The 12,935-nt window shown below is 48.4% G+C and overlaps 1 protein-coding gene across 10 annotated transcripts in view; it reads right to left on the bottom strand.

Annotated features, from left to right (window-relative positions):
- The window catches only part of FOXP1 (forkhead box P1), a 387,257-nt gene extending 375,356 nt beyond the window's left edge, over positions 1 to 11,901 (bottom strand). For 5 of the 10 annotated variants that reach the window (XM_030501114.1, XM_030501118.1, XM_030501119.1 and 2 more), the window contains exon 1: positions 6,727 to 8,881. The gene's annotated coding sequence lies outside the window, so the exon portion shown is untranslated. Of the gene's footprint in view, positions 1 to 6,685; positions 8,882 to 11,025; positions 11,179 to 11,790 lie in introns of those variants that run through there. The other 5 variants (XM_030501109.1, XM_030501116.1, XM_030501104.1 and 2 more) reach the window with 4 other exon arrangements.
- Positions 11,902 to 12,935: the final 1,034 nt, after the last annotated feature.

Below are 12,935 nucleotides of genomic sequence, written 5' to 3'. Positions count from 1 at the left end.
TTTGCTGCAATACTCGCTGCAAAAGAGGATGTGAGAACTGGCAAGTACTCTGTGTTTACTCACTGCGCCATCTAATTTTGGAAACTGGAGCTGAGATTCTGCGCTCAAGCACGACTCCAAGGGGTGGTGGGAAGATCCTGGCCACGTTACAAAGCTGCTTGTTGGGCAAAACTGGCGGTATCTGCTTAAATGGGGCCACGGGTTGACACGGGCAGAGATCCTGCAGCTGGCAAGGGAAGTGTCCCTAAGGCAGATACTGCACCGCATCTGCCTCCAGCCCAGGGGATGAGCCTCCGCAGGCAAAAGCTCACAAAAGGAAAAGCAATGCTCCAAAAATCAAGCACTCCTTCAGCTAATGACACAGATTTACACGGGGTGTTAGCCTGTTTCGCTAAAAAAAGCCAACCAGATTTATTTTTTTTTTTTTCCTGGTGCAAACTGTCCTTTATAGACACTATAAATATCCCTCTTACTTCAGTTTAAGCTCTACTTCTCTTCCTTGTTCTCCCACTGACTTCAAAGATAACTTGCAAAACAAGATCTAATTTATCTGTATCTTTTGTCCTCATCCCTTCCCTCCTGTCACTGCCTGGACAAGCAGGCTATTTGATAGGGGAACCACTGCATGGAGCACACAGTTTAGATTTGCTGCAACACTCACATTGTTAAGCAGAAAATGAAAGAAGATACCTAGTTTATACTAAAGAGATCCCCCTTGATGCTGGTCTCTAATTAGTTCTGTATCGCACAAACTAATATCTTAGTAAAAATACCCTGCTATAAACACCCATCTCAAATAGCTGCAAAGATATTCCTCGCTATCAGACACCAGTGAAGACAAACAGTGGTGGAAGGCAGCCGCCAGGAGATTATGCTGAAACAAATGCATTTCTATTTTTCCCTTTAAATTACAAAAGATTATCATTTTACTCAGCAATGCCCCTTATTAAATTGAAACTCTCCACATCAGAATTAAATACGTCCTATCTACTCAAAATGAAGTGTATTATTTATCACTAATATTTAATGACAAAAACCTGATAACTTTCTCCGATTATACCACTGATTTCCTCCAGTCATGCATCATTGGCTCTGCTGGTCATTAGCATTATCACAGTGCATAAACTCTGGCTTATGCAGCAAGTTTGATAACAGAAACAGATGCCTATAGCTACTATTTTTCAGTTTGTTCAAATTTACTAGTTTACCTCTCTATAAGCGTGCCTCTATTTACTGGCACCTATTATAATCCCTAAAAATCCTAATGAATAAATCTCCATTTCCATACAACACGCTTCTGCACGATCAGAATTCCTCAGCAAATATAAAGCACTTGCTGAAAAATCAGATTTCCCCTTCAACTGTCTGAGGACCCTTTTCCAGAAAGACCATTTCCAATCTGAAAAATAAATAGGAAACATCTAGTTTTCTCCGACTGTTTAACGCTAGGAATATGCCGCATAGGCTTGAGATATTTTAGTTTAATTCACAGGTAATGTTCCATTTCAACTTTTATGAAACAGTATTTTTTGAGTGCTGTAGATACTGCTTTTATAGCACTGAGGAAAACTCAGAACAAATGTACATGGTACAACGTCAGCTAAAATATACCAAGATGGGTTTCTCCCATTCTCAGTTAAATCCTGTAACTGAAATGACGGATTAGAAAGGTTTCCTGAATAAGACCACCATTCCTTACACTACCAGCCTTCAGAAAACTCAGCTGGGTTAGCCAGAGAGTAACTTTACAATACTCGTACAAACAGTAATTATGGTGCATACTTTTGATGTTCCTCTTTCAAAGCCTTTTAAGTGACAAGTAATTTATCACTGAAAAATACATTTTCACTTTTCTGAACATACAGCTCAGGAGCTTTACAAACCTAACACACATAATCTGAACAGCTATGCACGGGCATACCATTTACAACTAACAAAACCACGTTACTATTGCTATTTCAGAGCCTCCTTCTCCCAGCACTCATTTAATTCAGCCAGAGCAGGATGAGGCCCCTGACACAACTCTGATTAAAATAAATTACCCAAGTTGTTAATACATTATTACTATTGCGAAACTCGCCGAGGAAAATCTCTTCTCTAAATCTGCTAAGGTAGATATAGGCTGGGATGTTCTGTACAAACATCCAGATAGATTCTTATGATATGTTCCACACATGAATATTCAAAGATTTTATTCTCTGAGCCAAAACTGGTTTGTTTTCCCCCCCCTTTTTTTTTTCTTTTCTTAAACTCAGTCCACCCAAGGAAGCTCCCATTATTTCAATAGAGATATCTGGGGCTTGGGCCACATAACCGAAGCAAAATCTGGCTGTCTTACACACTACACATGGAAATACACCTATTTATGAAATTCACCTGAGGGGGAAGAATAATTTACAGTACACTGATCAACAGAGTTTGCATGATACTGTCTGAAGGAGCCCTATTTCAGAAGTAGAGCAGTTATGAAAGCAGAAAGTATCAATACTAATGCAATTGGTGCCACTATTATGCTATTTGCTGGGCAGAATTCATCTCACTCACAGAAAATTTTGGTTTGGGTACAGTTTCTGTATCACTACCTGCGATATTAGAAACTGGAGCCATTATATGAGAAAAGGCAGTGATTTAATGCGGTTAATGCCAAATTCTATGATCTCTGTCAAGGCAAAAAAAAAAAATGGATCAAGCCCTGGAAGAAAAGCAGTGAGCTCGGGAGCACAGGATGCAGAAGGGCTGACAAGAGATGCTTCCCTAGCCCCTGCACCTCTCACCATCCAGGTCCTTCAGTCTGATCATTCAAAAGTGAAACAATGAGAAATATTGTCATTGTTGTCTTCTGCCCACCTGCTCCTTCATCTCCCTCTCTAAAACACACTTCTGACCTGAGCATCAGCCAACGTCAAAAGCCTTGTCAGTCCCATCCTTCCCCAGACCTGGCCATTCCCAGCCGAATCCAACATCAACATCTTCCAAACAGCCTAATTCCAGGAGCCGCCCCGTGATGCCCCACAACCCCCTCCACTGCCACTGCTTTTATGGGGATTTCTGCCACAGTAGGAAAGGAGGATTTACACCACTGATTTTAATGGAATTCTTCTTTCCAAACGTGGGAACTGGGCTGGATGAGCTAAGCAAGCTGCCTGACCAGCTAACAAAACTTTGTCAAGAGGTACATGGAAGACAGAGATCATGACTCACTGTCAACAAGGTTCCTATTGCAACATAAAAGCTATTATTAAAATAAAAATAAAAAGTAAAAATGCAGGCACCAAGACAAATACTTCAAGGTTTTAACTTCTTAATCCCAAACGGACTACTCCTGAAACAGGCCTGGCTGACAACAGTCATAAAAGTCAACCTTGCAATGAAAAGACTATTAGTACAGCACATTTTAGTTGCAAAAAAAAAAAAACAAAAACCCAAACAACCCTACTTCTGCTCCCTTGGCATTCCCAGAAGTTTCTTGGGAAGAGGTCCCACTCACGCTCACCTCCCAGCACTCCAGAGGCAGAAAGAGAAACATAAACCTCACACTCGCTGCACAACACTGGGAAGATGCTTTTTAAACCTGACACTGGTTCCTAAAGAATTATCAGTTAATTGCTTAATGCTCCTTAATGGAACGATTAACATTCTTTCAGCAAACAAGGCTACGATGATTTAAGGTTTTACTGCAGGTTTCATTACAGAAATGGTAAAAGTAATACCACTCCTCTCTTGTCTGCTGTGACCACTGATTTCTTTATCATCAGTTACATTTTCACTTCTGCAGAGCAGCGTCTGCAAGGCTCTAATATACAAAAATCTGCATCGCTGTTATTGTGCTGTGAAGCCAAGGACCAACCTCCGGACAGAAATGCATGTGGCCGCGGCGCCAGGGAAATCAAGGTACGAGGCAGCATGGAGCAATGAGCCCCGGCGCAAGCCTGGAACAACTTCATCAGCATCCCGGGAACACCGCGTGGCTGCAGAAGAGGGGCAGCCACTTCAAAGGGAACCAGGGAGGGACATTTGAATCCCGGCTCAGACAGCTCCTGAATCCCTAAGAACCCCTGGCCGTCTTTTTTGGCAAGAACAAAAGTCCTTTCAGGGCTCCACCGCTCGCTGCAATCAAACCAGGCTCAGACATTAACTCTGCCAGCAAGTGTTTTGCAGGAAGGGGGAATTCAGCATCAATTTTTGTGATCAGATGTTTAGCGGCTGCTCTGAACACACCAGCAATCCCCCCTCGCCATTTTATCTTCCTTTATCACAAGCTTTTTAATAGAGACATGACATTCTGCTTACTGCTGGGCTCCCTCTATTTATCTCTCTCTTAACAATACTTTGGCATCATCGGCTCCGCTATCTAAATCAGCAATAGTGCATGTCCGGTCACATAAAACCGGAGAGGGTTTCCCGAGATGCCTTGGGAAGTCTGACTACTCTGGTTTACTGATGTGTTAATATGCCCGATCTCCTAATTAATGAACAAACAGCTTAGGCTGGGAGCTGGGGGAGGGACACCGATACGAAGGCTGCAGAGAGAGCCCAAGGAAAGACACTTGACCCTAATTGTTAGCAACAAGATGACAAGACTGATCGAGAAGTACAGCTAAAACTCGGATCCAACATGAAAGGAAATGTCTGGCGAAGAGGGGAAAACTAACGATGCCGTTAGAGGCTCCAGCCAACCTGCCGAACTGTGCCACCTTCTGTCGGGCTGTCAGTGCTCAGCACCCAGCCCGGCCAGTGCTCACAGCGCCACGCTCTTAGCGCATCCTGCTCTCCATGCCCAAATCCTCATCCTCCTCCTGCAACCCTGCAGCTCCAGGGGTGTGCACCCCAGACAAGGAATAGTAAGAGTCTGTTCCAACCCATGACCGGACGATGGGAAAACACGGCTCATCCTGCACATTCCCAGAAAAACCACCTGACTTCGGCCACATGCAGAATCCCAGCAGATCAGTTTTCAGAAGGACTAAAGTTTGGCTGAAGTTTCAGCCAGACCTAGTTTTATCCATGGCAAAAATATTCCTCATCCCAGACCATGTACTGCAAAGAGGATGGTCTACAGCTGCACCAGCAGGAAAAGTCCCGCATAGCGACCACACATATAGTACTTCAGGAAACGCTTCCATAAACATTCCAAAAATTTGGAAAAAAGGCCATAAGCACTTTCTACCTGAAAACTCAATCCAATCGACAGACCAAGCAGTGCAAGAGACCCTGCAGCACTCACTCTGGGCCAGACACCCAGAAGAAAGTTAACTTAGAGGTGGCACATCCAGCGCTGCCATGCTGCACATACCACACAGCATCACGCAAGGAGCCCGCGTTTCCAGCGTGCCTCGGAACGAACAGCAGTGCTAAACCAACTTACTGAGGAAATAGGCACTTCTAATAAAAACACAACAGTGACAAGTATTGTACAGAGAGCGATTAGCAGTAAACAATACACTGGAGAATCTCCCGAATAAAACATTCTAGGTATTTATTTGTGTCGCTTTCCCAGACCATTGCAACCAAACGCGAAACTGGGAGGAAAACTGCCCACAATTAGTTTCACAATAGCACTTCCAGAAACACCACAGCCTATCAGATGTATGTAAATATTTTACGATATGGGTTCCATTTCAGTAGATCTGTCAAGATATTTACAGGGCTTGACAGTATTTCTGTCTTTAATTAAATTTTCACACACATACTTTAATGTAATTTAAATAGATTATTAGTTGTCAGAATATAGTATAAATTTTGTTTACGATTTAGTTACTTTAAGTACTCACACTGAGGAAACTCATTTAACCCCCTGACTGAGTAGCATTAAATGTTGAGATGAGACTCCTAAAGAGCTTCTACTGCCCTTTGCACTCTTGTAATAATCTTAAATTACTACAACTTAATTGCAATTTCAAGGCACTAAAGTGGAGATGTTTTAAAAACAGCACAGGGAGGGTCAATGAGAGGAGAAAAATTATTTAGTCCTCCTCAGGTACCAGATGCTTCTTGGGGAGAAACTGATTTTGCCCATGCTCTTCCCTTTGCTCAATTTCCATAGAAGACTATCCTGATTTTCAGGATGGCGCTGAACAAAAAGTTATCAAGATTATTCTGGATACTTGCCACATACAAACAGCCATTAGACATAAGCCTGTTCACTTGCATGCATGGAAGAGATCGGTGCCAGGAGAATAGAAAGATAAAACCCTAGAGCGTATTTGCAAAGACGACTGCACGCGAGCAGAGCCAGCAGCTTCTCTGACTTGGTACCTCCAGTAAGAAAAAAGAGCACGTGTTAAAACACTCCAGACATCCCAACCAACAAATATCTGATCTCCTAAAAACAGAACAGCTTGATTCCTCTGCAGCCCCAAATAAAATATATTTTTCTTAAATTAAAAGACTACAGTTCCCACAATTAAGTTTTTACTCTAACGACTGCATGATTTATTCCATCCTACTTTTTCCCCCCTCTGTATACACTGGCATCACCTTGTTACCTACAGTAGCTGCAATTCCCAACGCACCGCAAGCAGCGGGAATCAAACGGCACGATAGTTTGAGAGAGCAGCAGGCTGCGAGCAGCATTTTTGTCAGTGCAGAAGCAAGCAGTTCGAGCACACACAAGATCTTCCTCGCTTCCTATTGCAACGAGACATCTTACAAAGATTTGGCCAACAGAAAAACACTCAAGACTCACGATTTAAACACTGCCGTGCTCTAGCGCAGCCAAGCACTTACGCATGTCCTCAATGGCATGAAGTCAAGGACTCCGAGCCTGGCCCTACCTTTCTAAGCATTTGAAAAAAGTCTGGTTGCCAGGACCTCTAAGAACGGACGCAAAGACGCTGCTGATCTCTAGTGCACGACGTTTAGAAATTCCACTTAGCAAATGCTTTCTGGCTCCTACTGCGTATCGTATCTGCGCTGAACTGCTCACCGGGTGTGAAAAGATGCTACTATACGTAGCAACGGGGGGTACTGGGGGTGGGGGAGAAAAAGTTTCAGTGATATGAGTTAGCGGCAGAGACCAAAAGCCAAACCTGAAGGCAGTGCCGTCAGCAGAAGCCCTGGGTGAAGACAGCACGTGCTGGATCAGGCCCTGCATAACCAGCGCAGCTCACTGCGCCCTGGGCTCACCGTTGGGGACTGTGCTATACCCATCAGCTAGTGGGCTGTACGTCCATAGCAGGGTGTCACCCGTGTCCCAGTCCTGCTGACCACCCCTTGGTCTTTGCCTCAAGACACCAGCCCCATCCCACCCTGCCTTCCCAGTGGAGACTCACAGTGAAAAGCTCCAGGAAGCAACTTGATAGCAAGGCTCATTTGAGGAATAATTACAACGTGCTGTTTAATTCAAACGTAAGCTTAAATACTAACAGCAAACAAAATACTTGCGCACCTGAGCTGCCTGGCTACTGCAGGGCCTGATCCTGCTCCCCCCGGGGTGGGAACCCCCGACAAAGCTCCCTCCCAGTGCCGTGTCCAGGCACACACACGATGCTGAGCTGGATGCGCTCCCAAGGGTAGGAAAGGCCTGAACAAACGCTGAGTCTCCGATGAGAAATCCAGCTTCTTGTGAAACCTCCCTACATCATCCCCAGCCCCGTCTCAGCTACATAAAAATATTTCAGCTCAGTGCCTTGAAGTTGCAATTAAATTGTAGTAATTTAAGATTATCACAAGAGCAAAGGGCAGTAGCAGCTCTTCAGCAGACTCCTCTCACCACTTAATGCTACTCAGTCTTGGGGTTAAATGAGCTTCTTTAGTATAAGTACCTTAAAGCAAGTGAATCGTAAACAAAATTTATACTATTTTCTGACAGCATATAATCTATTTAAATTTATTAAAGCTTCTCGCAGAAAATTTAAGATGACAGAAGTATCATTATGCCCTATAAATAACTGGACAGCCTTGCAGAAATAACTGTATTTTACACACATATCCTACATATGTGTGTGCATATGTTATTTCATTTGATATACAAATACATGCTCAACAGATATTTCACAAAAGGAATTACATTATCCGGTTCAATCTCTCAATATAAATGACCACAAGCAGCACGAATACTAAACGCGAAGCTGCAATCCATGAATTTGCCTTTTTACTACAAGCTTTTTCCCTAATTTTTACAATGCCATGAAACAGGAATAATTCTGGAGCTACAAATGTTTACAGTATATCATACCAGGGATGATCATGCAAATTTTAGCTCTTAAAAAAAGGTGATCCACTCCAAGTGTAAAGCATATTGCAGCATATGCTGCGCAGTAATGCCCAATGCATAATTCTCTGCTCAACTTCCCTGCTCTTTCTCTCACCCATACAAAAACCAGTTGCGTTACTACCACCGGTGGAACTGATTTAAGCAGAAAATGTTTATAGATGTTAAAAAACATTACCCATTACCCAAAATGGCTTAATAGCATACGTGTGCATGTTTAACACACATACTTTTTATTGTCTAATGAAAGCATATACCATAAAAATCTACAGGCTTTATAATAAGTTATGCAGGATAGTTATGAAACCTTACCTTGTAAAAAGTATAAAGTACTTATTGTGTGATGTGCACTGCTAATTAAAGAAATACTTATGCAAAAAGGTTTGGGATTTCTGAATTCTTCAGTAGATGTGCACTCGGTCTGCCTCCTGATTAATATACATTAGGGTAACAGCCTTTTCCTCAGCTATATATATATATATATATATTTCATACTAGATATTCCCACTGTTTTGGAATACTTTGAAGCAATGAAAAAGGGGGCACGTTCATAGAGTTTGCAGTGAAGTGTCTGAATACAAACATGAAAGTGTCAAGCAACAAAAATAACCTAACTCCCACTGGGGAAGTTCGATTAATACTTAAATCCTAAATGTTTATTGAAGTAAAATCAAGTACCTCGTAATACTCTTTACTGCTATTTCCACAAAAAACCCCAACCCTACACAGTAACAGAGCCTCTCTCACATAGCCATGAAGAGAAGTTACACACAGTTTTGCAAAAACCCGGTTGTATCAAAACCAAGGTGCCATCCTGACTGGTTAGTGATATGTCTGAAGGAAAGATACAAGTTTTCTAAACTTTAGGAACACAGTCATACAACACACGATGCTTAATCACCACCAAACTCCTCTATTATACATCAGCACAGCACTTACACACAGAGGGAAAAAAAATACAATCCACATTTCCTTACAATTCAGAGATCCAGAAATAAAAGCTGAATTCCACAGAACTTTTATGGTTTTCAACATTACACTACTGAAACGCCGCCTTCCCTGCAGCTCCAGGCAGCATAAATAAAATCAAACCCTAAGTCTCTCTGAAAGTGTACACAGTGTGCTCCAAACCACTATCCCTTCAAATAAAAAATAAGGAAAAAACCAAACTCAAAACCCAGCCCATGCACAAAAAAATCTGACGTTTGCCGTCAAAACCGGGAGCACCAGAAAAGCCTCGTTTAAGATTGTAGTTATTTTCTCCAAGTTATCCTTTGGTTTCACAACAAAGATCAGCATTTGTAATGGTCCATTTCTGCATAAGTGAACATATAGCCTTGCTGCCTGATCGAATAGTCCAGAGCTTTCAGTGAGGCAGCTCCTGACAACAGCCCAGCAGCAGCTTTGTTTGATCTCTCCTGCCTTCCTTAATCTGGGTTGTCAAGGTTCACTTGTTGGAGGCTGTTTACTTTACTTTTTCCAGAAGAAAAAAAAAAAAAAAGTGATTTTTTTTTTTTCCCCTGTCTCTCATACAATGACTAATCCAAAGACTAAGGGGGAAGAATGCTGCCAATGCAAGATGTTAAAGCTACAATACCTTTTTGCAATGAGATTTTAGCCGACACCTTTTGAATGGTAACTAGCGAAGAGCTTCCTCCCCCAGTGCCCTGGTCCATTCAACATGCTTGGGAGATAGTTCAAATAAAATGTGCGGGGGGGGGGGGGGGGGGAAGATTCAGAGGAGAGAAACTGAAACCAGCAGCCCCGATTTCCCCCTCTTCCCCCAAATGTGTCTGCGGAGATGCACGGTGCCTCCTTGCCTACACTCGCTTCTCTGAGAACTCGAATTATTTCAGGCTCTCTCAAACTTACAAGAAGTAGGAGCTGCTCAGCAGTAACAGAAGCTGTAAAAATAATACTCGATCGAGTGAAATGCCTATTTCTCCCTCCGCCGCAGCATTAAAGCAAACCGTGGATGAACAGAACAAGTTTCTTCGACGACATTCTTGAAACTTTTGTCTAATTAAGAAGCTGTCATTAGTGACAGCAGCGCTTGGTCAGAGCAGGTAAAACCCAAGTTTTGAAAAACTATATGGAAAGGAAACGCAGTTTAGAGAATTGTTTTAATATTTATAACTATCCAGCACCCAGAAATCAGCAGCCTGCGTTGGGCAGACACGCTACGAGTGCTACACATACATTACTCACTCAAAGAACAGTTACTAAAAATGAAACCTTAAAACTTCTGAGCAAAGAAGTTGGGCTCCAGCTTCTCTAGAGAAGCGGCTCGCAGATACCTCGGTTTGGTACGGGAGGTCTGAGCGCTGCTGCCGCCAGCCTTGGGGGGAAAGCGGGGGGAAAAAAGGGGGAAAAGAATAAAAATAAAGCAGTAATCTCACTCGGCTTAGTTCACTCAAAAGCAAACCCACGCAATTAAAATCATTACAGCGAAGTGGCAGGAGGCAGGCTCGCTCCGCAGCCAGCCCGGCGATGCTCTCCGCGCCGGGGCCGCCCGATCGTTAGGAGCTGCGCGGGGGAAAGGGGGGTGTGTGGATGATGCGCCCCGCGCAGCGCTGCCCGCGCAGCCCGCCGCCGGCCCGCTCTCCTGCTTTTTTTCAGGGAATAAAAAAACCCCAAACGACAGAGCACCGGCGGGGCGGGGATGGAGGCGGGAGGCGCGGACACGCCGCTCGGACGCCGCCTGCAGCGCGCACCCGGGGAGGCGGGCTGGGCTGCGCGGGGCTGCGCGGGGCTGCGCGGAGCGGCGCGGAGCGGCAGGTGCGAGGGGCGCAGCGCGGCGCGGCCCTACTTACCGGGCACCGGCGGCTCCGCGGCGCGCAGCGAGCCGCGGGCTCCGTCCCGAGGCTCCGCACCACGGGTCTGCGCGGGAGGGGGGGGGGGACACGGAGGAATGAACACGTGAGGGATGCGCGGTCCGCACCCGCGCAGCGAGAAGTTGCGCCGGGCTAGGGAGGCGCGGATGTTTATTCAAACACTTCGTCTCAAAAAAAAAGGGGGGGGGGGATGGGCGCAACGAGACCCGGGGTGGGGGGGCTGCGCGGAGCTCCGCACCTGCGGAAGGACTGCGCGGGTGGAAAGCGGCAACAGGTGCCCGAGGTAGGGGGGACCGGGGCGGCCGGGCCCGGCGCGGGGGGGTGGGTAGGTGGGAGGGGGGCGCGGCCCCGCCGCAACTTCTTGCCCCGAGTGCTGAAGTTGGGGCGTGCGCGCCCCTTGCGCGGCGGCACAGGGGGACCCGGCCGAAAGCACGAGGGAAGCGCGGGGAGGGCGGGAGGCGCCGCATCCTACTGCCCGCGGAGGGTGCGCGCAGCGCGGGGCGGCGGGGAGGGGGGGAAGTTTCCAAAGTGGGCGGGCAGCGGCTCCGCAGCCCGGGGAGGGGGTTCCGCACCCGCGCACCGCCGCTGCCCCCCCCCGCCCCCAGCTACCGCGCCGCCGGCGGTGGAGGGGGGGTGGGGGGGAGAGGTAAAGGGGGGGTGGCCGGGCACGTGGGGCCGGCGGGGGGGGGGGAAGTGCAACAGCCCCGGAGGAGCGGGGAAAGTGTCGGGGGGCGCCGGACTCACCCGCAGGACTCGGCCTGCCGCTGCCCACCACGGCGCGGCCCCGGCGCGGGGCTTTGCCTCTCCGTCCCGTCCCTCCCTCCCGTCCCTCCGGCACGCCGAAGCCCGGGCGGCGCGGCGGCGTGCTCCGCCGCTCGGTAAATAACAATAGAGCCCTCCGCTCGGCGCCGCGCCCGCGGGGCCCCGCACGCCGCCCCGCCGCGCCCCCGCCCCGCGCCGCCCCGCGCCCCCCCTCCCCGCCCCGCGCAGCCCCGCGCCGCCGCCCGCGGAGGGAGGGCCGGGGGGCGGCCGCGACACCCCCGCGGAGGGAGATGTTGTTATTTTTTGCTGTTGTCAGTCTCTGACGTCACATCCACCTGCTGGGTAAACAAGGCTCGGTGCAGGGGGAGAGAATCATCAAAAATGAATAAAATAATCAAAGCGGGGCGGGGGGGGGCGCGGAGGGGTGCGGAGTGGGAGCCCCGCTGGTGCGGAGCTGCGCGGAAGTCGGCTGCGGGAACGGGGGGTGGGGGGGGGCCGGGTCGGGGGAGGCGGGGCAGCTCCGCGCCGCGGGGAAGAGAAAGTGGCCGCGGAGCGTACTGCGCGGTGCTGCGCGCCGCCGGGCGGAGTTCAGCGCGGGGGCAAGCGGGATGGGGTCGCTCCGTCAGCGGAGGGCAGCGCCGCGCACCCCGAGTAACTTTTCCGCGGCCCTGGCGTGCTAAGGAAGGGGGTCAGGCCCGCGTTGCTGGGGGTGCGCGGGAGACCAAGGAGGGCCTTCCGCGGGTGCCCGCGGAGCCCGCCTTACCTGCGCGGCGAGGAGAGGCAGGTGCTGTCTGCCATCCCCCCGACCCCTCCCGTAGTGCACGCCGCTGTTGGCGCAAACATTGCTTAGAAACACTGCGCGGGTGCGCAGCGGCGCGCACCGGCCGCTGAGCGTGAGTGACCGGCCCGAGGGCCGAGCTGAGCGCGGTGTCGCTCCGCGGGGGCTGCCACTGCCACGGGTCCTCATGGCGGAGGATGCGCGGAGCGGCTGCGGTCCCGGCCGCGCCGTCGGGGCTCCCGTGGAGGGGAAGCCGGGAAGGGGCGAGAGCTGGGGCTGGGGCAGTCGAGCATTCCTGGCACTCGGAACAGAAAAGTTTAAAGCCACCGGTGGGCTCGGCCCGGGTGAG

The sequence above is a fragment of the Strigops habroptila genome, chromosome 11 (assembly GCF_004027225.2).
Source record: "Strigops habroptila isolate Jane chromosome 11, bStrHab1.2.pri, whole genome shotgun sequence".
NCBI lineage: Eukaryota > Metazoa > Chordata > Aves > Psittaciformes > Psittacidae > Strigops > Strigops habroptila.
The sequence above is the reverse complement of the archived record's forward strand: the minus strand, read 5'-3'. Positions and strand labels throughout refer to the sequence as shown.